The following is a 27,979-nucleotide window of genomic DNA, read 5'->3' as shown; positions in this document are numbered from 1 at the left end:
TCAATTTCGCTCTTGACGCGCGAATGCACACAAAGTGGTCAAGCGTATAACTAGATGCGGCAGGCGCGAATTTGATGCGCTATTCGCATCCGGTGTGAACGCACAGTAAGACGGGAACGTGACGGTGGAGCGTTTTTAAGATTTCCACTCTGGAGGGTGGTTTCACTTTTTTGTGTTTTTAAGCCCCAAAAACGCCACCGCCATCTAAACGAAAGGCACATCTGATAAAATGTTTTTACGTTTTTATCCGCGAGCGTTCTCGTGTAAACAGGGCCTCAGTGTGGACTGGAAGACCAAAACGGATGCATTTTCAAACGAAAATGTATAAGTGCGGACAAGGCCTTGGCAGCATGGACAACAACTTGTGTTTCACTCTGATGGGTTACCTTGAACAGAGAACAGCACAGGAAAGTACTCATTTCAGACATTTTAAAGTGGGAGAAGATGTTCTCTCTGTTGCTGCTTTTTTTTTCTTCACTTGAAATAAACACTACTTAGCTTACATCATCCATGTCATCAGTGCAAGACCACAGCTACAGTGGCAAGCTCTCATTGTGAAAATAATTAAAGTAGTTCACTGCATGTTGGTTTATAACATCCATTGCAAAAACAAAAAAAAAGATTGTGAATAAAGTGCATGTTCAACATATTTTCTGCTGAGTTCAGTTTGCGACGTGTGCTCTGCTTCTGGAAGGCAGCATCATGTTGCTCATGTGGGCAGTGTTAATACTGTATCGTTTTAATATGGGCACCAAAATAAGTATGTGCAACTTACGAGCTACAAAAACCCAATGTGTAAAACAGGCCTTAATCTACTAAACTACAACACTATTTGGACTATATACTTCCACACTATACACTTGCACTACTTTTGTTGCTTGTACCTGGTGAACAATTGTCTCATATACAGATGTGGTGGTTTCAGACTGTCCTTAATTTACAGCATACTGGGGAAAAATAGTTTGCTCTTGTATGGACAATGATGCAATGCTAAAGCAAGCCTAAATACACAGAATAAGCAAACATAAGTTAGATGTTCCTGGTTTAAAGGGAAAAACTTAGAAGTCAGTGACAACTATAGTTCTTCTTCTTCTTTTTCTTTCGGCTGCTCCCATTAGGGGTCGCCACAGCGGATCATCCGTCTCCATACCACCTTGTCCTCTACATCTGCCTCTTTTACACCAACTACCTGCATGTCTTCCCTCACCACATCCATGAACCTCCTCCTTGGTCTTCCTCTTTTCCTCCTTCCTGGTGGCTCCATCCTCAGCATTCTCCTACCAATATAATTCATGTCCCTCCTCTGCACATGTCCAAACCATCTCAATCTCGCCTCCCTCACCTTGTCACCAAAACGTCCAACATGCGCTGTCCCTCTAATAAACTCATTTCTAATCTTGTCCATCCTCGTCACTCCCAACGAAAACCTTAACATCTTCAGCTCTGCTACCTCCAGCTCCGCCTCCTGCCTTTTACTCAATGCCACTGTCTCTAACCCATACAACATCGCAGGTCTCACCACAGTCCTATAAACTTTTCCTTTCATTCTTGCAGATACTCTACTATCACAAATCACTCCTGTCACTCTTCTCCACCCACTCCACCCTGCCTGCACTCTTTTCTTCACTTCCCTAACACACTCTCCATTACTTTGCACTGTTGACCCCAGGTACCTGAACTCCTCCACCTTCTTCACCTCTTCACCCTGTAACCGCACCACTCCACTGCCCTCCCTCTCATTTACGCACATGTACTCTGTCTTACTCCTACTGACTTTCATTCCCCTCCTCTCCAGCACGTACCTCCACCTCTCCAGGCTCTTCTCAACCTGCTCACTACTCTCACCACAAATCACAATATCATCCGCAAACATCATAGTCCAGGGAGACTCTTGTCTGACCTCGTCCGTCAACCTGTCCATCACCACTGCAAACAGGAAAGGGCTCAGGGCCGATCCTTGATGCAGTCCAACCTTCACCTTGAACCAGTCTGTCGTTCCTACTGCACACTTCACTGCAGTCACACTGTCCTCATACATGTCCTGCACCACCCTCACATACTTCTCTGACACACCTGACTTCCTCATACAATACCACAACTCCTCTCTTGGCACTCTGTCGTACGCTTTCTCTAGATCCACAAATACACAATGCAGCTCCTTCTGTCCTTCTCTATACTTCTCCATCAACGTTCTCAAAGTAAATATGGCATCTGTGGTGCTCTTCCTCGGCATGAAACCATACTGTTGCTCACAGATGGTCACCTCTTCTCTCAGCCTGGCTTCCACTACTCTTTCCCATAACTTCATGGTGTGACTGATCAACTTAATTCCCCTGTAGTTACTGCAGTTCTGCACATCTCCCTTATGCTTAAAGATCGGTACCAGCACACTCCTTCTCCATTCCTCAGGCATCCTCTCACCTTCCAAAATCTTGTTAAACAATCTGGTTAAAAACTCCACTGCCATCTCTCCTAAACATCTCCATGCTTCTACCGGTATGTCATCTGGTCCAACTGACTTTCCACTCTTCATCCTCTTAATTGCTGCTCTCACTTCCTCCTTACTAATCCTATCCACTTCCTGCTTTACTAACACCACATCATCCAACCTTCTCTCTCTCTCATTTTCCTCGTTCATCAGCTGCTCAAAATACTCCCTCCATCTTCTCAACAAACTCTCCTCACTAGTCAACACATTTCCATCTCCATCCTTTATTGCTCTAACTTGCAACACATCCTTCCCAGCTCGATCTCTCTGCCTGGCCAATCGGTACAAATCCTTTTCTCCTTCCTTAGTGTTCAACCTCTCATACAGCTCCTCGTATGCCTTTTCCTTGGCTTTCGCCACATCCTTCTTTACCTGTTGCCGCATCTCCTTGTACTCCTGCCTACTTTTCTCATCACCCTGTCGATCCCACTTCTGTTTTGCTAACCTCTTTCCCCTTATGCTCCCCTGCACTTCCTCATTCCACCACCACGTCTCCTTGTCTTCCTTTCTATTTCCAGATGTCACACCAAGTACCTTTCTAGCTGCCTCCCTCATCACTCCTGCGGAAGTTTCCCAATCATCCAGCACCTCTTCACCACCACCTAGCCTCTGTCTGACCTCTTCCCTGAACCTCACACTACAGTCTTCCTCCTTCAGTTTCCCCCATCTTATTCTTCTTTCAGTCCTTACTCTCCTCCTCTTCTTCTTCGTCTCTAAAACCATCCTACAGACCACCATCCGATGCTGTCTAGCTACACTGTCCCCAACACCTTACAGTCTCCAATCTCCTTCAGGTTGCATCTCCTACATAGAACATAGTCCACCTGTGTGCACCTTCCTCCACTCTTATAGGTCACCCTATGATCCTCCTTCTTCTTAAAATACGTATTCACCACTGCCATTTCCATCCTTTTAGCAAAATCTACCACCATCTGCCCTTCCACATTTCTCTCCTTTAGGCCATACCTACCCATAACCTTCTCATCACCTCTGTTCCCCTCACCTACATGTCCATTAAAGTCTGCCCCAATCACCAATCGTTCATTTCTAGGTACACCATCTACCACTTCATCTAATTCACTCCAGAATCTTTCCTTCTCCTCCATCTCACAGCCGACTTGTGGAGCATAGGCACTGATGACATTTATCATCATCCCTTCAACTTCCACCTTCACGATCATCACCCTATCAGAAACTCTCTTCACCTCCACTACACTCTTACTGTACTCTTCCTTCATAATCACCCCTACACCATTTCTCTTTCCATCCACACCATGATAGAACAGTTTAAACCCACCTCCAATGTTTCTGGCCTTACTCCCTTTCCACTTGGTCTCCTGAACACACAACATATCTACCCTTCTCCTCTCCATCATATCAGCTAACTCTCTCCCTTTACCAGTCATAGGGCCAACATTTAAAGTACCAACCCGAACCTCCACTCTCCTACACATCTCCTTTCCCCGTCGCCTCTGTAGACGTCTTCCTCCTCTCCTCCTCCTCCTTCGGCCGACAGTAGCCCAATTTCCACCGGTACCCTGTTGGCTAACGATACCTGAGGCGGTCGTTGTTAACCCGGGCCTCGACCGATCCGGTATGAAATTCTTATTCGTGACCCGCATATTTGATTTGGCACATGTTTTACGCTGGATGCCCTTCCTAACGCAACCCTCCCCACGGCACTAAGAGTGCACTGGCTTGTGCCTCCCTAATGGCTGGGTTAGTGACAACTATAGTTATGGGTAGAAAAAATGAGGACAAAGGAATCGAAGCAAGAGACATTATTGAAATATGTGAACTATATGGTTCATTTAAACTGCAAAGTTAAGGGGAGGAGAGGTTTCTCGACAAGAAACACTTCAACTTCAATTGAGATGTCCTTCAAGATGGCTAACTTTGATCAATATTCGGGTCATGGGATGGAGGAAGGAGAAGCGCCGAAATCAGGAATCCCTGGCCCTTAAAATGGCTGACTTTCTGATTAGTCCCCTGGCTTCAGAACTAGGGAGCTGATTGAGATGCACCCATACTGTGTTTTTGTCTAATATATAGAAAGGAAGTATGTGATTTTGGACGCAGTCCATAACTAATTTATAAAGACAGTCACTTTGTGTCAGTCACTACTGGCGTAATGATGTAACCTGTCTGTTCTGTTCTGTTTCTGTTTGTTTATTTATATAGCACTGTTAAAACACAACCAAGGTTGAACCAAAGTGCTTTACATACAGATTCCAATAAGGAATAAAAATAACGACATACCTAGACCAGTCAATAAATAACATATAGAATGTCACATCTACTCATTATAGGTTAACGACATCAGATGCGATTTACACAAATGCTTAAAAATCGACAGCGATTTTGCAGACCTGATAGATAGCGGCAGCTCATTCCACTGTCTCGGGCCTGTTACCGCAAACGCCCGATCACCCTTATGAAGGCGTTTTGTTCTAGGCACTATCAGTAGTTCCTGATTCTCTGAGCGTAGTGTTCTGGAGGGGGTATACAAAGTTAAAAGATTCGCCAAATATGGTGGGGCCTGGTTATTTAGTGATTTATATACAAACAGTAAGATTTTGTATCTTATTCTGTATTGAACTGGAAGCCAATTTAGAGACTCCAGTGCAGGTGTGATCGACTCATATTTCTTTATCCTCATTAAAAGCCTCCCCGCCGCATTTTGGACCGATTGCAGTCGAGACAGAGATGCGGCGGTGATGCCACAATACAACGAATTACAAAAGTCGAGCCTTGAAAAGATAAAAGTGTGGATAACTCTTTCAAAGTCTTTATTTGATAGAAATGGTTTGGTTTTAGCTAGTAGACGCAGATTGTAAAAACAAGCCCGGACCACCGAGTTTATTTGCTTTAATTATTATTAAATTATTTTTATAATTATTATTTTTAGGTTATTGTCAATTAAAAAGCCTAAATCTCTGACTGTAGATTTCGTGTAAGATGCTAGTCAAGTCAAGTCATCTTCATTTATATAGCGCTTTTAACAATGTAGATTGTCTCAAAGCAGCTTTACAGAGATAAGCGTATAATTTAAGGTAACAGAGATTGTTTCGGCTTTACAGCAGAGTTAAGTTATTTCCATCTAAAGTTAGTTTTAATTGATTTGGTTCCGTTGCAATGATCATTTGTTATTAAATTAGGGGCCGCTAAGACGACACCATTCTCTCTACACAGACTTTAAACGCGAACCTGTGAGAAACGCTGATGGCGGTCACATGCGCATTTAGAATGGGTTCTATAGTTATGTGCGTTAGAATATACGCAGGTTTGGAATTCCCTACAGACCAAGCCTAAACAAAATACTTGTCTTTCCTTATAAATTTGATAAGGAATTTTATTTTATTTGTTGCTTTGGGGTAGGACCGCAAGACGAATTTTCCCGACAACGCCTTATCTGTAGAGTGGTAGTGGGATCCTCCATAGGGAGAGACTAGTTGGCACTTCAGCACTGCGTTGTCATCGGTCCAGGTGAAGGTCCTTCGTCAGATCTGGATACGGCCTGGATCCGGCAGGCTGCAGGAAAAACCTTGGGATAAACACAGACACTAAAATTAGCGTAGATGCCATTCTTCTCGTGATGTAACGAGTACATCAGGATTTTTGGGAAGTGTTCCCGGTTCCGGCTGACCTAATCTATGCAGCATAGCATTAAATTATAGAAGTCTATAATGTATTATGTGAAAGCTAGGTCAAAGAGATGTGTCTTTAATCTGGCTTTGAACTGACAGAGTGTGTCTGCTTCCCGGACAATGGTAGGAAGACTGTTCCAGAGTTTTGGTGCTAAATAGGAGAAGGATCTACCGCCAGCAGTCGATTTTGATATTCTAGGTATAATCAACTGGCCGGAATTTTGAGATCGTAATAGACGTGACGGACTATAATGCGTTAAGAGCTCGCTCAAGTACTGCGGAGCTAAACCATTCAGTGCTTTGTAAGTAATCAGCAATATTTTAAAATTTATGCGATGTTTAATAGGGAGCCAGTGCAGTTTTGACAGAACCGGGCTAATATGGTCATACTTCCTGGTTCTGGTAAGAACTCGAGCTGCTGCGTTTTGGACCAGCTGTAGTTTGTTTATTAAGCGTGCAGGGCAACCACCCAGTAGAGCATTACAATAATCTAGCCTTGAGGTCATGAACGCATGAACTAATTGTTCCGCATTTGTCAATGAGAGCATATGACGTAATTTAGATATATTTTTAAGATGGAAAAATGCAGTTTTACAGATACTAGACACGTGACTTTCAAATGAAAGATTGGTATCAAAGAGCACACCCAGGTTCCTAACCGACGACGAAGACTTAACAGAGCAGCCATCAAGTGTTAGACAGTATTCTAGATTATTACGTGAGGAAGTTTTTTGTCCAATAATTAGAAACTCTGTTTTTTCAGAATTTAGAAGTAGGAAATTACAAGTCATCCAATTTTTTATATCCGCTATGCATTCCGTTAATTTTGTGAATTGATAAGTTTCGTTAGGTTTTGAAGAAATATAGAGCTGAGTATCGTCAGCATAACAGTGAAAGCTAATTCCATGTTTCCTAATGATATCTCCTAAGGGTAGCATGTACAGAGTGAACAGCAGCGGTCCTAATACTGAGCCTTGTGGTACGCCATACTTAACCTGTGATCGATGAGACATCTCATCATTTACTGCTACAAACTGATAACGGTCAGATAAGTATGATTTAAACCATGCTAGTGCATTTCCTGTAATGCCAACATAATGTTCTAATCTATTTAAAAGAACGTTGTGGTCGATGGTGTCAAATGCAGCGCTAAGATCGAGTAACACTAATAGAGAGATACAACCACGATCGGATGATAAGAGCAAATCATTTGTGACTCTAACGAGAGCTGTTTCGGTACTATGGTACGGTCTAAATCCGGACTGGAAATCCTCGCAGATATCATTTCTTTCAAGAAAGGAACACAGTTGTGAGAATACTGCCTTTTCTAATATCTTTGACAGAAAAGGTAGATTCGAGATCGGCCTGTAATTGACTAATTCTGAAGGATCAAGTTGCGTTTTTTTAACAAGCGGTTTAATCAAAGCCAGCTTAAAGTTTTTTGGTACGTATCCTAGAGACAAAGACGAATTAATGATATTAAGAAGAGGATCTATGACCTCTGGAAGTATTTCTTTCAGTAGCTTAGTCGGTATAGGGTCTAACATACATGTTGTAGATTTAGATGATTTAATGAGTTTAGTAAATTCTTCCTCTCCTATAGCAACGAATGAATCAAATTTTCCCTCAGGGAGACTACAGTGCACTGCCTGATGCGATACTGTAGTAGACGGTTGCATAGTTATAATTTTGTCCCTGATATTATCAATCTTATAAGTGAAGAAGTTCATAAAGTCATTACTGCTGTGTTGCTTGGAAACTTCGGTGCTTGAAGCTTTATTTTTCGTTAGTTTAGCCACCGTTTCAAATAAATTCCTAGGATTATGTTTATTTTCTTCTAATAGGGTTGAAAAATAAGCAGATCTAGCAGCTTTTAAAGCCTCTCTGTAAGTAATTGAGCTCTCTTTCCATGAAATGCGAAATACCTCTAGTTTTGTTTTCTTCCAGTTGCGCTCCATTTTTCTGGCTGCTCTCTTAAGGGCCCGAGTGTGCTCGTTGTACCACGGCGTTGGACTATTTTCTTTAATCTTCTTTAAGCGCAACGGAGCAACTGTGTCTAAAGTGCTGGAAAAGAGAGAGTTAAACGTTTCTGTTGTAATATCTAGTTCTTCTAAGCTATCTGAGATGCTGAGATGATGAAACTGATTAGGAAGATTATTAATAAAGCAATCTTTAGTAGCAGAAGTGATAGGTCTCACATATTTGAAACACGGAGTCGGCTTTGCAGCCTTGGCTAAATGCAAATTACACGAGACTAGATAATGATCTGAGATGTCATCGCTCTGCTGCAGAATTTCAACGGCATCCACATCTATTCCGTGTGATAATATTAGATCTAGAGTATGATTACGACGATGAGTAGGTCCTGACACGTGTTGTCTAACTCCAATTGAATTTACAATGTCTTTAAATGCCAATCCCAATGCATCTTTTTCATTATCGATGTGTATATTAAAATCACCAACAATTAGTACTTTATCTGCAGTCAATATTAATTCTGATAGAAAGTCCGCAAATTCTTTGATAAAGTCTGTATGGTGCCCTGGTGGCCTGTATACAGTAGCCAGCACAAATCTCAAACGTGATTTATCGTTTACACTATATATTTTTACATTAAGCACCAATGCTTCAAAAGAATTATATTTAAAACTTGATTTCTTAGTGGTTTTGAAACTATTACTATAAATTACAGCAACACCTCCCCCTTTGCGTTTCAGACGAGGCTCATGTTTATAACAGTAATCTTGCGGGGTTGATTCATTTAAAGTAATGTAATCGTTTGGTTTTAGCCAGGTTTCTGTCAAACACAGCACATCTAGGTTATTATCTGAAATCATATCATTAACAATGAGTGCTTTTGAAGTAAGCGATCGAATATTCAGCAACCCAAGCTTTAGCATTTGCTCATCTGTATTATAGCTGTTTTTTATTTGTTGAACATCAATTAAATTTTTAACCTTAGTTGGGTTTAAACGTTTTTTGGATTTCCAAATTCGGGGAACAGACACAGTCTCTATATGATGATATCTAGGTGAAAGAGGCTCTATGTGATGGGATTTATCTGACCTTGGTGACGCGAGGCCGCTAGCAGACAGTCGGTTAAGCCAGTCTGTCTGCTTCCTGACCTGAGCCCCAGATTGTCATGTTTGAGCTCTAAGACTATGAGCCATATTACTAGAGAGAAGAGCAGCACCATCCCAGGAGGGATGAATACCATCTCTTTTCAACAGGTCAGGTTTGCCCCAAAAACTTTTCCAATTGTCTATGAATTCTATATTATTAAGCGGACACCACTTAGACAGCCAACCGTTAAGCGAACACAATCTACTAACTATCTCATCACTCCTGCGAACAGGAAGGGGGCCAGAGCAAATTACAGTCCTTGACATCGTACTTGCAAGTTCACACACCTCTTTAATATTAATTTTGGTGATCTCCGACTGGCGGAGTCGAACATCATTAGTGCCGACATGAATAATGATCTTAGAGAATTTACGATTAGCATTAGCCAGCACTTTTAAATTTGCTTTGATGTCAGGCGCTCTGGCTCCCGGCAAACATGTGACTATGGTGGTTGGTGTCTCTATTTTCACGTTCCGTGTAATAGAATCGCCAATAACTAGGGCACAATCATTCTCAGTGGGTGTTTCACTGAGCGGGGCAAATCGATTTGTTATGGTAATCGGAACGGAAGAGTGGTTTTTAGATCCGCGACTAGAGCGATCCCTCACTGTCACCCATTTGCCCGGCTGCACAGGCTCTACTTCAGCCAGAACCGACTCATGTAAAGTGTGCACTATTCTATGCGCATCCAAAACATCTAAAGCACTAGCACTCTTACTATCCTCAATTAAAGTTTGGATGCGTGTTTCTAATTCTGAAATCTTCTCTGTCAACCTAACTGTCTCCTTACATTTATCACATATAAATCCTATATTGTCGACAGAGAAGCCTATACTAAACATGTGACATGAAGTGCAAGTGACAATAACAGGACAAGACATTACTCACCGTGTTTGTTGAGTGATTCTTACTCACCTGAGCTTTTTATGAACTCAAAGGCGCGGACGCGCGAGAGAAAAATAAATAAATAAAATAGCTGAGCGCACGGGTGGCGCGTTAACAGGCTAGCGAATTACTAGCGTTTTGTGCTAGTAGTACTAATAACAAAAGCTAGCGATGTCAGGTTAATCTGAGATGTTGGGTAAAATGTAGTAGTATAAACAACTAGAAATGGTAGTAAAATGATGGTTCAAAACAAAGAAATATATGGCTAAGACGGAGCTTATCGCACCGAATCAAACAAACACACTCACAGCAGGCAGCGAGGCAGACAGGAGCAATCGATCAGCTAGAGGACTTGAATCTAATATAGTTTCTGCGGATTTATTTTGATGGCCAAATACAATAACCTCTGTTTTGTCCTCATTTAACATTAAAACGTTTTTAGCCATCCAGTTTTTAACGTCCTTTAAACACTCTAAAAGCGACTCGAATGAACTGGTAGAGCTGAGTGGTAGATACATTTGCGTGTCGTCGACGTAACAATGAAATGACACTCCATACTTTCTAAAAATGCTTCCCAAAGGGAGCAAATATAATGAGAATAGTATAGGAGAAAGGATAGACCCTTGCGGGACCCCCCACGGAAGATTTTTTTTTCATGCTGAAAGAAATCACTGGACCGTTCAAAAACATTGTCGACACTGACATACACATTAACTCTGTTGTCATTTATGTTAATATCATCATTATTAGGGGTAGTAGTAGCAACAAATCAACCAAAAGCACTTTTATTATTCGAGTCTAAAACCTTTATGTAAGCTAAATGAGTTAAAAGTCCATACTGTTATTAATTGGAAATAATCTATGCCTATGCAAAATACTTAAATTATTAGCCTAAATCATTAAGACGTGTTTTCGGAGGCCAGTTGCATAAAGCTAGTTGAATAAACTAGTTTCAGAGCAAGTTTAGAATTGACAAAACCATACAAATCTAGCCTGGTTTAGATAAGGTTCAGAGGGCTCACAATGCTCGGTACACGTTCTCTGTCAACTCATGGTTTGATGAGCCAGAGTCGAACTCTGATAGCCTGACTACGTCAGACTTCCTACTTCCGCTCAATTTCATTTCGCTTCTGTAGTCAGTCTGAGATAGCAGCCTATCTTTCAGTTTTCCAGCGGCCTTCGGACAGCCGGGCCAATCAACGAACAGAGGGCGGGCTGAGAGCCGTGACGTAGATGCTGATTGTACCGTGGATGCGTAGATTTACTTCACATAATCTGCAAAAGTCGTTCACAGCCATGTTTACTCCGGTATTTCACTCGATGGTTTTGTTTTCGCATCATACATGTGTTTACAGTGGAAGTTAGATGCGGCTGAGCATGCGCATAACACACGCCACGCCATAACCAAACGTCATGTGATTGGCTTACGGGTAACCAATGTTTTTAAACTTCAGACAAGCGACCCTCGCGAGAGAGAAAACACTTCTCTATTATGCCATTCCAGACTCTGTCTACGAAGCAAAGTGAAGTAGCAGAGTTTGGTATTACCAGCCTAGAACTCTGAAGCGCGTGCACCTGAAAATGTGTCATGTGCAGCGAAGAGATAAAATATCATGAGAAAAAATATATGAAAAAATATCATTAATTTAAATGCATTTACAAGGCAGGAATAAACACTGCTGCTTAAGTGAGAGTTCGGGAAGGCAGTTGAAAGAAAATATGTGACAATACTGTATGCATGTGAATCAACTGAATTTAAAATATAATGCATAGATTTACAAAGAGCTCACAAGAACACACGTAAGCTTAGTTTCACGAGTTCACACTTAAAAATAAGTCTGATAGATTAAATTGGTAAACATATTTGGCGTATATGTATATTAAAGCTTTAATTTATATATGTATGTGTATATACAAATTTTAAATGGAAAGTTTAATATTAGGTTATTACTTAGTAGGCTATAATAATATGAATTTATAAAAATACATAATTGTAATTAATATAATAAATATAGCCTGGCCTAACAAATACCAGCTGCAAAATACGGCAAATTATGTCTCTAAATTTTCCCCACTATAAACTGCTTTAATTTGGAGCAAGAGATAACAGGGGGAGTGGCTTTATTGCATCGGATATGTCACTTTGCTCGAACAGTTGATTGGTCCCGTTTTGGTTTGCGATCAGATCTCTGGTCTAATCCAGAATAAACCCTGCAGAGACGGTTAGCCGTGTGTTTCAACCATAGACTGTTAAAAAAAAAAAAAAAAAAAAAGGTTTCAACCCGGGTACTTCCCATACATGCATAATAAAAGTATCATTCAACAACTTCACAATACACATATTGTTACACCAGCGCAAGTAAAAAAAACAATCCAATGCACCGGAAGTTGGTTTGCCAACCGCCATAAAACACCAAAAGAAGAAGAAGAAGAAGAAGAAGAAGAAGAAGAAGAAGAAGAAGAAAAAAAAAAAATCCACCCTGGCTGAGCCAGAAAAAAATTATCTCAAACTTACCTGGATAGCTGAAATCGACTTCATGCAACAGGTCTCAAACTGTCACAAAGGACGTGTTGTCGTGACAAGACGCTGACGCTGACAACGTGCGCGCTCTGGCAGAAGCGCGAGACTTGAACTTGAATGAATTCACCTCAGCTGAAGAGAAGATGTGCCGAAAACGTCGTTGTAGCTTCGCAATCCAATGTACCCCCTTTAAAGTAAGCCCATTACAGTTCTCATATTTGACAAAACAACGACACATATTTTTAAGGTAAGTTGAAAAGTGTTTCTCGAGTTTCACAAGGTTTATAGTCGTCGTCAAGTTCACACAGTATTATTAACGGCATGTCTTGAACATGACGAAGGTTTATGCTGTAAGCAATGTAACTTGCTGTAATGTTGATATTGTACATTTGTCATATTTGACAGTATAGTTACTTATAGTTACGGTACGTCAACAGGCGCGAAAGAAATCCGCTCAAAAATCTCTTTGGGGCGTGTCAGCAAAATATACATGCTGAGTCCCAATTCGCCTGCTTATACTACGACCTAAAAGTATGTACTGTTTTTGTGAGGAAAAAGTACATACTTTTGAGTGTGTAGCAAAAGAGTATGCACGTTCTGAGACATACTTCGATGACGTCATGCAACGTGAACTTGAACGTGGTTGCCTAGTTACGCACACCTCGACTGTTAACAAACGATTTTACATTTCATTCATTCTTATATGTCCAATATAATTTTATTTACTATTCCCATCTTTTTTTCCACAATGCATTTACAATGTGTTTTACCAAATTGAGTGAAGCAGGGCATCGTCGTAGATCAAACAGACTCAGGTCGTTTGTGAGGTGGCTGGTTCTGACGTTCATGTGCAAATGTGTGTAACGAAAGCTACTTATTTTCTGAGTTAAAATATTTAAAGTTTAAAGTGTAACTGTTGTTTAACGAATTTTATACTTAATATTATACTTATGTTATGTATAATACTTAAAAATACCCCGATGAAAATGAACCATGCTTTGACTATAGTAAAAGTGTAGTAGGCCAAACCATGTTTCTTTGGTTGGACTGATAAAGTTAACATTTGTACAGCCACGGTATTACTACAAATAAGTCAGACAGAAACATCAAAATAATTACATAAAAAAGACACTATGACACTGTACTAGAGCCTTTTTATTTATTGTTTTGTAGCCTGCAATGAGGCGCTCGGTATCTTCATCGGACCCTACAAGATAAACATGGTACTTTTTTGGCACAACATTAATCAACAAACCCATTAATATTACGAGACAATAAAATATAACTTTTATAAGGGTTAAACATTTGAATTCTTACACTTAAAAACTGAGGGCACATCTCTGCTGCTGCATCCGACTGCCAGGTTTACATCACCACCATCACCGCAAAGCTCCTACCTCCCGCACGCAATGGGTTGTGGGCAATATTAGCCATTAGAGTGTGCATTGATCTGCACTTCGAATTCTAACCGGAAATAGTAGACCATCCGGGTATCTTTGGAACACTCATTTCAACATACTACGATTTGGGACGTACTAATTCTAGTTTCGCATACTATTTAGGACGGATAGTATGCGAATTGGGACTCAGCACTAGTTTATAATTTCTTTTACTCAGACTTGGACAATGAAATCATTGTATAGCCCAATGTATTCAATTACTGTACAATTGTCATTGTAATACAATTTTATATTTATATATATATATATATATATACATACATATACATATATTATTTTATTAAACATTTCAATCTTAATGTAAAATGTTACAATGTGGTTTAAACCTTAAAGGTGAACTAAGTAACTCTTTTACCTTAACCAAACAGCTTCGGAGTCATTGGAATAGTTATATGACTTTTTTCGGGTTGAATGGTGGTCGTCTCGCACCCCCCACGTGCCTGTGAGCCGAAAAACCACCCTTGCAACTTTGGGCCGGCGGCCTCAGCGTCAGGAAGTATCGCATGATATCAGGTCTTGCGATGTAACAAATTGCTTTACAGCACTGCACACATACACTATCTAAACATTTATATCAGGGTGTCCGCGGATCCTTAAAAAGTCTTAAAAAGTCTTAAATTAGATTTTTAAAATTTAAGGCCTTTAAAAGTCTTAAAAAGTCTTATTTTTACTTATGAAAGGTCTTAAATTTTAGATGGCAATTTGACTTAAACATATCTAAATGTTTTCTAAATTAGAACCATCTAATTAGCGTACTTTTTTTATTTATTATTCTTTCTTTGTGGTTCACGTGACATTTCGCGTCATTCGCGGCAGCGTTACGTCCATCTCCTGCAGACCTGCACGCGCGAAACAGGAGGAGAGAATGAGAAGTGAGTTGGTAAACGTCAGTTCAGTTCTAAGTTCAGTCTTTATGTTCGTAGTGGTGTGCGATGTGTATTGTCTATTATTATGATATTGTAATCATTGTTTTAACGATGTACTGCGAGCTGACATCGCTTTGGTCTCGTACTCACTGCGTGATGAGTGCAGTTATAACGTTAGGTAGGCTATATGTTCCCATGAGTTTTTGTCTCATATCATATTATGTTGTTATCATAGACCTACAATATCACATCAGCAAGACTTCCGTTTTCCCGTGCACAATTGCAAATGTGATTATTTATTTATATAACAGTAATTAACAATAAATTAACATTGTGATTTAAATTTTATAAACAGTAGCCTATTGTCAATATTGTTTGTTTCCCCTTTATTTCGCTGACGAGAATTTCAAATTGAAGCCATAGCAGAGCCTCAATGCAACAGACAGCGATGAGTTTTTGACTGGAATCCGCGTTTTGAACGAATCAATTTAATGATTCAATGAACAGTCACTTGCTTCCCGAATGAATCAGCCGTTTGAACGAATTGGTTGAATGAATGACTCCCTCAACTCACTTATTAAAACAGTGACTTGCCGCCACCTACTGGCAGCTTTAGTTTCACATTTAGAGTACTTTTTAATTAGAATGTTAAAATTAGAAATCACAGTTCATATTTAACAATCTCATAGCTTTATTTATGCAATTGTAAATGCAGTGTAAATATATTAATGCCAGATCTGATGCCGCCACTGTGTCACCTCTGCACTGCAAAGGTGGATTTTGATTTAATGATTTAATTTGACTGGTAACAGTGGTATTGTGTAATTATTCTAATATAATTTAATTTAAATGTTAGAATTTGACATAAAAGGTGATGCATACATCTACAAATGCCAATATAGAGATGAAAATGCCACTGGAAATCAATTTAAGATGGCAAATATTACCCCTTAATAAAAAATGTTAATTTTTGTTACTATTATCTAATTATTACCCTCAAAACTTTGAAAATATCGATCGAGACATATTTTGTCAATATTACACACCCCTAATGCATGGTATTAATTTTGATTTCTTCGGGTCTTAAAAAGGTCTTAAAAAGTCTTAAATTTGACTTTAAAAAATGTGCAGAAACCCTGTATATGCTAGCCTTCTGTGTATCATACATACCTCAGTGGACATGGCTCCGTGCGTTCGCCAGGTTCTTTGAAAACAAATGCACATGACAAGCGGGAGAAGATAGGAGGGGGGAGAGTCGCCAACTAGTTTTGACAACAGTGTTGTGAAATATCTATTCCGAAGCTGTAGGGGGAGCTCTATAGAGAAACCCGTGAGAAAACAGCGAAGAAATCGGCAAAGCTGCATAGTTCTGCTTTAAATACACCAGAAACTTCAGAACTATACTGCTGTCATTTTTGCGATGTCCTCCCTAACTTAAGTGAACAAATGAGATTAGGGCTGCACGATATTGGAAAAAAACTTACATTACATGCGATATTACGAGCCATCAATCCAGGCTAAAGTCAATAATTACCATTTCATGATATTAATAATTTCACTAATAAGCAAGCTTCATTACAAGTGACAACATTGCACATTGCGATGTCGATGTTAAAACAGAATATCGTTCAGCCCTAAATGAGATGTCATGTTGTAATACAAATTTGGAAAAGAATGAATGAATGAAGCATTAATATACCATACATGTCTTTCTGTGAAACTACCTGTACGCTTAGTTGCCTTGTTTAAATTTGTCACATCAGAAATAAGCATTTAAAGTAGCCTCCAGAAGTATTTGGACTCTGTTTTTTCTGCTGCAACAGTTCAGGTGCACAGGTATGTTTCAATCATCTCTGGCCTCATTCAAATAAATAGAATGATTAAATTATTCAAAGCTTGACATTTTTTACATTTTATTTAAGGAATTATACCCATGCCAAAATGTGGTGAAAAAAGAAGAAAGAAACCTGAGGAAGGAAATCAATTGGTGACGACAGCATTCAGTACAGAGAGAAGATTATTGTAATGACGACAGTAAGAAGAATGAGGGTGAGTATTATAGTAGTTATAGCATTTAATCTGACAGTGAAGTCACATAATTATTGTTCCTCTCCATCTCTGACAGGATCATAATCTGTTTTAGTCTGTCAAGAGCAAGAACAAGCAAGAGTTTGTTCTGATCAAGTCTCTCACTTCTGAAGTGTCCATTCCTTCACTATTCACTACCTCAGTGGGGCAAGTGTTTAATGATGATCAGAAGATACTGAGAAAGCAAATATAAAGAAGAGGAGAAGAGACAACGCAGGCAAGTGACTGGGGAAAAACAGCGACACAGAGAAGTAAAGTAAGTAAAGATGATTACAGCGCCATACTTAATTGCTATCCTAGCAATGGCCTAGCCACAACAAGGCACATACAACTTCATACATTATTAGCAACTCCATGGTGTTATGATATGACACGCTTTTAAAAAAAAGAGAGATGATGTCATTGTAAATCAAGGTATATTCAATAAAATATGCCATTTCATTTTTCCCCATTTGGCCATCTGAAATGTTCACAAACACAGTGCTATACAAAATTACTCTTTTGAATGATACTCCAAAAAAGAAAAAAAAAAAGAAGTAAAACTTAGAAAATCTGTCATACTGCCTGAGCTGCTATTATTGTCATGGTGTCTGTAGCAGTCTGTTCAATCTACAGTAAACCAAGTGACAAATTGAAATGGCCACTGTCCAAATCTGACCTATGGCTTCTTCCTCTCCCCTGTCTATGTGTTGACAGAATGCTCTTCCAGCAGCTCAAGTCAAAAGTGAATGAATCCGCAGTCTTGATTCTTAACTTTTTTTTCTTACCTTTTCTAAATAGTTTTGCTAAGAAAACTTTTGGTTTGCTGAGACACTATTAGGCAAGCAGAAGTATGTAATTGATGGTGCTGCAATGATTGCGGTGGCTTTTTGAAAAGTTTGCCTAAGCATATGGAGTTTTTCCACTGTGCATATGGTCAATAGCTCTGTTATTGAAGAACAGCTTTCTAAAGAGGAATTAAGCATCAACATTCTTAAAGAGTAGCTCTTTTTGTTGGCCGCAGTGAATGGTCATGTCTTATTTATTTTAGTTTAAAGTTAAAATAATAGTCTCTAACTTTCATGGACTTGCAATATTTATCATATATTTTGTTGTGATATCATTTTTGGACCATATTGTGTGGCATTGCTTTAATCTGGCTATAATGATTTACAGTAATAGAGAAAGTGAAACGCACAGATATAAAGGAGATAAAGGAGCAAATAAAAACCCATGATAGACTCATTTGGCCTTCATTGCCCCCTTCTGGTGTCCAAGGTAAAGATACCTTCTCATATATTTTCAATGCCCAAAGGGACAAGATTTCACAATCATCTTTTTCAACCAAAAGGCTGAATTTATTTCTGCTCAGACAACCTCATCGTTCATTAGTGCTACTTGGCAGTTGCTATAATGAATAACGTGTCCTGTCAGGCGCTAAAACATAATAGCAGACAAAATTATTCTAAGAGGAAAAGTTCTGCTTGTCATTTGGCTAGTTCATACACTAACATTATGTGGGATGTTTCCAAAGGACCTGGGTATTGTTTTTCATCTAGAGTGTATATGCAGTACATGGCATTTTTCCTCCTTTTTTTGAGAAAATTTGTTGTAAGATGAATCAGAATGCTCACTATTCTAATAATTCAACTTAAGTTATGCTGTATTTGTTCTTTTTTTTCTTTTACGCCAGAACTATCCTTACATTAGGGATGTGTAACTAATCTTATCCTTGATCCAGTATCAAGTACTATCAAGGTCATTATCCCTGTTGTCGATACCAATATTAATACTAAATAACCTCTACTAAGTACATTTGTTTCTACAATTTCTGTGGTTCTGTAATTATAGTCATTTAGCAGTATATTTTAAAGCAGTTCAGGAGAGAAATAGTCCCTAACACTGTTCACAGTTTTCACATTGAACATTTTTTTTTTTTTACAGATTCTTTTTCGAGGTAAATAAATAGCTACATTGAATTAACTATATGATCACTATTTTAAACAAAATTGCGATATTATAAATCTGAAAATGCCAGCCATTCTAAAAGTAATTGTTTTATATATTTATTTTATTTGTAATTTTAGGAGAGTTCTTAATGGTGTGAAGTACACTTGATTTTACTGGAGGCTTCAGTGTGTTCTAATGTAGAGTGATCAGTCACTTTTTATTGCTGGAATATTGTGCTGCAACCAAGTGTTTTTTGATTGCAGTGTCCAGGTCACATACTTGCGGGGTTGTTGCCATTGAGATTAATGGGAATGCTAACAGCTTTCTCCAGATATTTAGAAAAATTAAATATCTTTTTTTTTAAATCAAACGTTTATTTGTTACCTCTTTAGCTACTAGTTCACTGTTACCTTCAGTGTGTTCATTAAAACGTTTTGCAGAATTTTCTAGTTGTACCACATCTTAATTTATCCAAATTGAACCATGTCCCGTCAAATTTGTAATTAAAACGCTAAACAAAGCGAGTCGGCCATCTCTCTTTTCGCCCTAAGGCTGTCTCATCTGAGTTTCCATGCCTTTAAATGTCAATGCAAGAGAACTCCTTTAAAAATTGAAAAAGTCCATTACCAGTGACATTTCAACATGTGTGTGCAACACATTCAGAATAGATGAGTCTGTCTAACTATATGCAAACCTCCACAGATCTCTTGTGTGTAATTGGATTTTTCTTCTTTTTTTTTTTCCTAACATTACTGTAACCCATATGTCTGGTGTCATATCCATAATCACAATTCTGCCTTGATTGTGGGCACCAGAATGATTCATGAGAGATCAGAAAGTCCTCATTCTTTTTATGCATTTTAGTTTTATGTGTAAATGTCATTGTGGACTGGGTGGAAAGGGGTCATCTACCATTATGTTGAATGTGAATCCTCCTTCATACACTGTACCAGTTTTTTGGCAAGAACTAATATGTAAGTTGAGTGGAAAGAATAGCAAGTCAAATGCATCTTAAGCATTTTTCTTTTTAAATTAGCAGGAATCCATGGTGTTTAATTGTCGTGCTTTTTGGGAAAAGCACGTGAAAGTCCTGGCAGAAAGCGATGCATAAGGATGTAGTGTAACGACGCCCAGTTCCAGGAATGCACTAATAATTTGTTGGTAGTACCAGTTTGCAACAATTATTAGTTAACACTAAATTGTCAACACTTATTCGTTGTTACACTACATCCTTATGCATCTCTTTCTGCCAGGACTTTTACAGGCTTTTCCCAAATCACGGAAGTGACCTCGACGTCCGAGTTAGCGGTAGAATAAGCCATCAGGCAAGTGTTATTTAAATAAACTGCTGATGTACTTACTAACTTTCCAATGCCTCATTTTATGACAACAGATCCTATTTGTACTACTGTAGAAGTTTGGTACCATTCCGGGCATTATTAGTGGGGTAATTTACGAGATACGACCTTGGATCCACTAAGCTATTTGGCTGATATCTCTAAATAAGTTCTAACTTTAATAATGTTCGACTAAGGGAAAAAAGGCTTCTGGGGGGGTGTTTGGCTCGAGGTCATAGTGCAAAGGACCCTAGGTTGATTTTACTCCAAACCATCCCTTTAAATAGATCCTCGACTTTTGATCGACAACTGTTCTATAATACTGCCAAATTACCTTCTGTCTTCACTGGTTAAGACCCAGTCAATTAGTAAATCTCTTTCTGTAAACCTTATAGTAATGCACAGCATAGATAACATAGCTTTGAATCTTGTAATGTATTCCTTTATAATCCCCATTCATCATATCGAGACTGATGTGCCTGTAATATGTTGTCAGAAGCTTTTGGAACTAGGATATGAAACCTTTATCTGCTTCAGGGTCTTGATCGACTCCATTTAAATGGAAACTTCAGGCAAACATACAAGCATGCTGTCTGATTAAGATGACTGGCAGCCAATTACTGAAAAAATGCAGAATCTATATGTTTGCTCTGAAAATGACAGAATACAAGTTACATGTTATGAAAGGGGAGCCAAATGGAGCCATTTACCCAGTCCTACCTCTACTTTCTGTCATGCTGACATGACTTTTTTCATATAACCCAGTATCTGATCCTGAAGGTTATTACAAGAATTTTAAACACTTTGCTGGTTGTGTATCGTTCAGCCTCGTTCAAAGGTAGACTCAGTCAAGATTCTCTCCAGGGACACTTGAGATGAGATACAAACACAAGTGACAAGCCTGAGCTTAGCAACTGTATAGCACAGTGTTTGATAAATGGATAAAACAAGCACATCTGAAATCACTCAGACAAGATCCTCCAAGGAATATCACAGATCTGTTAATTCTAGTTTTGGTAAATAAAATTCACCCACATCTTGATTTTTTTAATTTATTTTTTGTGGGAGGGCAGCAGTGTCTTGTGAGGAAAGCGCAGAGGTCAAAAGTCACATCTTTGCAACAACAACAACGCGAGTAAAACTCTGTAGGATGCTTCAATATGCATGTTTTAAGCCTCTTGTCCTTTGACTGATGGATCTCTATTTCATGAGTGGATTTCATTTCCCCCCACATTTTAACAACAAAACACCCTCAAAAATCTAAAAGCATTGTTCATGTTTAACATGGCACAGTGTGACTTTTTATATCAGAGAGAGTTTACACAAACACTCTGATGTGCTGTTTTGGGGAGGTCTTTTGAAATTGTATGTCTCTTTGAAGCCTACCCTTGTGTGACCGTACTACCACAAATTGATTTCCAGAGAATCCCACAGACGAATCACTGGCCTGTTCCTACTTCACCTTCCTAACCTCGTTTCAATTATACTTTTGAGAAAAGCTTTCACTATTGTGCAGAGTGCTTGCAAGACAGTGTTGTATTGAAATTCTCGTGCACAGTTTTCTGCAGTTAATTTACTTCCAATTGGTTAATTATACTTTTGAGAAAAGCTTTCACTATTGTGCAGAGTGCTTGCAAGACAGTGTTGTATTGAAATTCTCCTGCACATTTTTCTGCAGTTAATTCACTTCCAATTGGTTAACACACAGACTTTATTTAAAACCTTGTGTAGATCATTTTACCTACTGCATCCTAACTTTTTGGTGGTGAAATATACTCAACAATCGAAATGTTTATAGAAAATGTTCCTTAAATGTAGCTCAACTTCTATGTGAATGGGGTCCAATTGCCAGGATCATAAATGTAAATGTAAAAATGTAGTTTAAAATAAATTTTAGGACAACTGAGTAATTGCATAATACAAAAAACCTGTTGATTGAAGTTCATACGATTAATATTTTGGTGTACCTTCATAACTCCTCCACACCAAACTTCTTTCTATCAAGTGTGTTCTGTCCAGCTAGGTGTGAAATATGCCGGAGACTGAAGAAGAATTTAAAGAAGGGCATTTGAGCAGCTTTTCCTCATTAGAGGATGCACCGCATGGTGAAAAGAGGCCTGTAGCAGCGCCACTTCCTCTTGTTTATCCTTTTACCCGGCACTCTGACAGAGAGCTTGGCATGCCCTGTTTGTATGTGGAAGAAAGATTAGGTCCCTTTCTTGCCTTGTCCTCAGCTCCTGTGGTTGCTTTCCGAATATAGTGGAGAATTTAGAGCACAAACTGCATCTCCTCTTGAATATAAATTGCTATTCTCTGAATTTTTAAAGGAAGGAGAAAGAGATAAATAAATCTAATTTTCTGTCCCTGCAGAGTTTCCTCTGCTCAGCTCCATTTGTGTTTTTCCCCCCTGGCCTAACCTTGGCACCGAGGAAATTCAGATAGAGCGCCCCTTGATGCATTGGTGTAGTTCACCCTAAAATGAAAATTCTGTAATTTACTCAACCTTCCTCATCTTGTTCCAAACCTGTATGATTTAGTTTCATCTGTAGAACACAGATTAAATATGTCTCTCTTTGCCAATATAGTGTTGTTTTGGACCCCATTTACTTTCATTATGTGGACAAAAACAGTCTTTAAATTGTGTCAATGGGTGTAATCTTAGTTGTTACTATTTTTATCAAACAAGTTGATAGCTAAATATAAACTCTCTGGACTTTTCCTTAGCTACTGAAGATCCTCAACAATTAGTGTTTTAAAACTTACAAAGGAACTGTGTCAACAAGGCCCCATTCATTTTACATCTCTACATTCATATCTATGCCTAGAATCTCTGTTACTGCAGCCTAATTGCTTATGTCTCACTCAGCACATAATAGCACTTCCCTGGAGAGAGTCCGTGGCTTTCAATACACCATGCCTCTTAGGTTTAGTTCTATAAGCACTCGGTTATATAAATTCTCTTACTTTCTTATTAACCAAAGGTTGAAACAGGCCAAATGTAAACAGGTCAGTATGTGAAAATATGAGGTCTGCTCTGAGTGATTTAGAGGCTGATTATCTGACCACAGAGCCGGAAGAATGAAGAACCTGAAAAGTGCTTAAAATAAGTGTCATCATTGAGAATTAGAGAAGTCATTATGAGTTGTTTGTGCTTACTCATATTAAATGTAAAGTTTTAAAACACAATGTGTTTATTCATTTTGAACACATCAACTCAAACGGCATTTTTTACTACAGACGCTATTAAAACATCTTAACACTCCTATTGCAAGTCGGTAGAAAGGTTAGGATCTCAAAGCTTATCTAATTGCGTGGTCTTTAACTTGTACAACAAAGCTTGAAAAAAAATGGTGCAATAAATTATTGCGACATTCACAGTGTTGGTTTATTTTCTATTATATTTTTAAATGATTTCAAAGTTATTTGATATAACGACCTGACCTAGATTAAACTTATTGAAATGCTATAAACCCTTCTGAGTGTTTCAAGAAAAAAATTAAATGAATTCTGCAAACCCATTCAGTGAGCAAACATGACAATTGCTGCATATTTTAGATAATGGTGTGGGAGTGTCTAATAAATGTCAGGAATGTGCGTTTGAGTGGGTGGGTGCATATGTATTATTCAGTAACTGCATTGGCATAGTTTATACTATAACTGCCTTGCATACTCTGTTTTGATTGGCTGTCTTCTTTCCTCTGAGAATGTTGATATCTGGCTCTGATAAAAGCCCAGTCAGTTTTTTTTCTTAAAAAGGTTGCTGCTAGGTCACGCCTGATTAGTAGTCCTCAAGCACAGCTCCACAAGAAGTGTTAAAAGCAGCGTTTATGCCAGAGTGAGCAGTATTTTTCTCCTCCATAACTGTCAAGGCTGGGCTTTTAATTGATCCAGTGGTGTTCCCCACCTCCTAGACTACTGAAGACTCTGAAGACAGGATTTCTATTTAAGTGAAAGTAATTTCCTAAGTCATATCATTCAGTATGTCTTCCTCTGGCTCCTCTATTATTTTCGTATATCCAAGCCTTTGCTTAGGTGAGAGGTAACTCACAAACTGGTAATGAACTAGACCTTAAAAAGGGAAGATCATTGAAGGATAAATAGTTTTAATTTTGCTAACTGGAAGCTAAAACGTGAAATAATTCAGGCAGATGGATGATCGAGATGATTCCAGAATGGTTCATCTTTAATTAAGCTTATGGTTGGTGAAATTTTTATATTGATTTTGGCATTTTATGTATTGTATTCCTCTTAGTATATATGCTGAATGTATTAAATTACATATTGCATGTACTAAAATTCATTTAATCCCATACCGTTTGCTACAGACATGAAAAATAATGTGGCCCATTGAGGAAATGGTGAGCTATTATTTTTCTAAATCTGATTCAAGATTTTGACCTGGCGGGCAATTAAAATAGCACATCGATCCTTAGACTAACACCTAGGCTACGTTCACACTGTCAGTCCATATCTGATTATTTGTGCATCTGATTGGAATCTGATCTAAAATGATTGATGTCCACATTGTGTAGCGCAAATATTCAGATCCTATTTGTGTGTCCATGCAGCTCTTGGTAGGAATACGCCAAAAACAACAACCGCAACATGGAGGGGTTTGCAATAGAGATGTTGTCTTGTTTAAATTTTACAACATGGAAATGTGTAGCTGCGCACTGGTCTATGCGTGTTCTAAGGCAGCAGAACCGTACCGCAACAGGTATTTCAAAATATGCTTCCGTTATATTGTCATTTTTCGCAGAGAATTTCAGCATGTTTCCTATAAAAACGTCTGATGTTTGCGTTATACGTGGCGCGAGGTAGTCACATCAACCACGTGAGGTGAGGTGTGGAGCGAATTTCCAGAAATACAATTTGAATAGAATTTCAAATCACATATGAATGTAGCTTGAAACGGATTTGTAAAAAATCACATTTCATGTGATATGTTGCCATTCACACCAGCTAAATCCGATCGGATTTCAATCGGATATGCAAAAAAATCGGATTTGGACCGACAGTCTTCAACGTAGCCTTAGAAACCGCTTAGAACAAAGCTGCACTGTGATGAGTTTTGCATGGGCAAGCACTTTTCCCCCTATTTTTTTTTTTTTTTTTTTGTAGGAATTATGATGGCATGTTGCAGTTTGGTAAATCTCTGAAGAAAAGTGCTGGTCAAGATACACTTGCCAAATTTATTCTTTACATGACACTGTACTGTATATAATATATGTGGTATGTGTTTAGTAGGCACGTAGCATCACTGTAACCAAATGTTTAATGGTTTAATGATTCAGAGGCTGTTTTCAGGGCATTTTTGTCTGGCACTTTGTTGTTCTGTTCAGACCCTCAAAACTCCAGACTGTCTCAAAAGCCCAAACACTGTCCCTGCCTGGCCTTGGTGCTTACTTTATCTTCCTGTCATGATGCAAACCAACTACCTACAAACCACCCAGCATTTCTTCTCAGGAATTCCTATTTGCATCGTTCCTACGCAGTCCGCATCTTCGCAATGTACTCCCTTCCCTTCAACATGCATTTAGCATTCCTTGCATGTTACTTCAACTATTATAGAATTTGTCGTCTGTCCAAACGTGTGCTTCGTTTTGGTCAGAAACACGGAATCCCCAAAGTCTCCAGGAAGCCTGCGTAATGCGTAACATTTACAAATAACCCCACGTCTCAGCAGAAATGCTGTTGCGTGAACAGCATCCGTAATAGAGCTACATAAATATTCTCCAGGAGCAAAACGTTGCTCCTCGCTAGTACTGATGAATAATGGATCCTATAGGCACGATTCTGTCAGTTTCCACTTCTTTGGCACAGGGTTGAGGATGGACAGATGTGTGTGTGTCAAATTAGAGGTATAAATTTAAACTAAAAACCACACGGATCTAAACCCAGCAGAAAAGCGCTAAATGCACATGGTTGTGCTGAAGAAATGAAGAGCCTTTGAATATTTTTCTCTGTAATATAGTGTGTATTATAATTCAGTGATGACAGACTCATTTTCAATTACATAAATTGGTCAGGCTGAGTTATCCTCTCTTATTGTTGTTGTAAGCTGTAATGGCTCTTGTTGTGCTTCTCCTAATATGCTCATGAAGTAAACTAACGTATTTCCTTCAGTGCTGTACAGCTTGCATAAATCATTGTTATTATCCTTGGCCGAAAGCCCTAAGAACCCGTGCTGTAGCGTGTTAAATTCATCTGCATAATACAACGTCTTATATGAGAATTTGTGGAGCCATGAGAGCACTTCAGCATTTGTCTTATGCTTACATATTGGCTCTGTAATCTTATAAGGTTGAAGGCTTATTTGATAGTGCAAACTGGTGGGGGTGACAATCAATAATGCAATTTTCAGTAAAAAGAGCAAAGCAAGAAATTTGTGTCATGGCCTCTTGCAGCAGAAAGCATGTGGAGGTGTGCATAAATCTGCAACAAGACAGAGAGACAGAGTTCCTGCATTAAAGGGCAGCCTGCCACATTTATACATCCCTGTCCACACATTAATTATTTGAATACCTCACACAGTCACGTGCAAGTGAGGAGAGGTGAGGTGGATAAATAACAGCTGTTGTAACTTTTTTAACAAAAACAAAATAGCCAATCCAACATGAAAACAATCCACTGAAGAAAACTTAACATAACCCTTACAACACATCCTTAGTGCTTCTTAATAACACCGTTTTGATCATATTAAATGTAGACCTCAAAATACACTTGAACCTTCCAGACCATTCATGTGTGAAATTCATATAAATAAATAAATAAAAAATGAAATGGGTCGAAAGAGCAACTTACCTGCTTCTTACTTAAGTCGCAAAAAGTGATAAGTGAAAATTAACAGCTAAAATAAGAGGAGAAAAATTAAGTGCTGCAAACCGCAATCCCAGGCTTCTCCCTGCACACACACACACACACACACCCTTGTAAAGGGCTCGCGTTGCCATGGCAATATGGCCTGTACGGAACCAGTAAAGATTCTGTTTCTCTAAAGCTCTTCCCTAGAGTCTTGCCGAATCCATCAAACTTGTAGTCGAAGGAAATTAAGTGTGTACCATCGTGTTCTGTTGTTTCTTGCCTTGCTTTCTTCTAATGTTGTAGTGTTAGATGCTCATCAGTTCAGAAGCATGCCAATGCATTGCAGGCATCTATGATGTCCATAAAAAAAGAAATTCTCTTTGTAGTTACTTATTTTGCTAGAATTGTACATTTTGGAGACGAACATTATTAAGTTGCTCCTGCTAGGCTATTATGGATTAGAATGTTTTGTATACTCTATGTACAGTTAAATTGAAGGGAACTTCTTCGACAAACTGGTTTGATGCTGTCTTGTTCTTGTCTCAAACACTGCGCTGGTGAAAAGGTTACGCATATTGTCATTTTCATTGACTCATACCTGTAAAATTTCTTTAGAGACTCTTCTAACTGTCTCATTCTCAGTCTCGCTCTCTTTGCTCCCTGGTGTTAGGATCTGGGCCTGTGGTTTTCTGCCTAGCAGGGTGACATTTAATAGATGTCTCTCATCAGAATGTTAAAGGAGCCCTGCAGCCTCAGCATGCCTGACAGATCCTCTCTCTCTCTCTCTGTGTGTGTGTGTGTGTCTCTCTCTCTCTCTCTCTCTCTCTCTCT

General features: G+C 38.8%; 1 long non-coding RNA gene across 1 annotated transcript; it reads left to right on the top strand.

Annotated features, from left to right (window-relative positions):
• The first annotated feature begins 12,577 nt into the window (after window positions 1-12,577).
• LOC308689859 lies at window positions 12,578-17,593 on the top strand. Its single transcript, XR_014030070.1, has 3 exons — window positions 12,578-12,858; window positions 16,913-17,039; window positions 17,116-17,593. It is a non-coding gene; the product is annotated as an uncharacterized lncRNA (long non-coding RNA).
• The last annotated feature ends 10,386 nt before the right edge of the window (window positions 17,594-27,979 follow it).

The sequence above is a fragment of the Scardinius erythrophthalmus genome, assembly GCF_964197995.2.
Source record: "Scardinius erythrophthalmus genome assembly, chromosome: 4".
NCBI classification, from domain to species: Eukaryota; Metazoa; Chordata; class Actinopteri; order Cypriniformes; family Leuciscidae; genus Scardinius; species Scardinius erythrophthalmus.
Note: the sequence above shows the minus strand (reverse complement) of the source record. Positions and strands in the feature narration are given on the sequence as shown.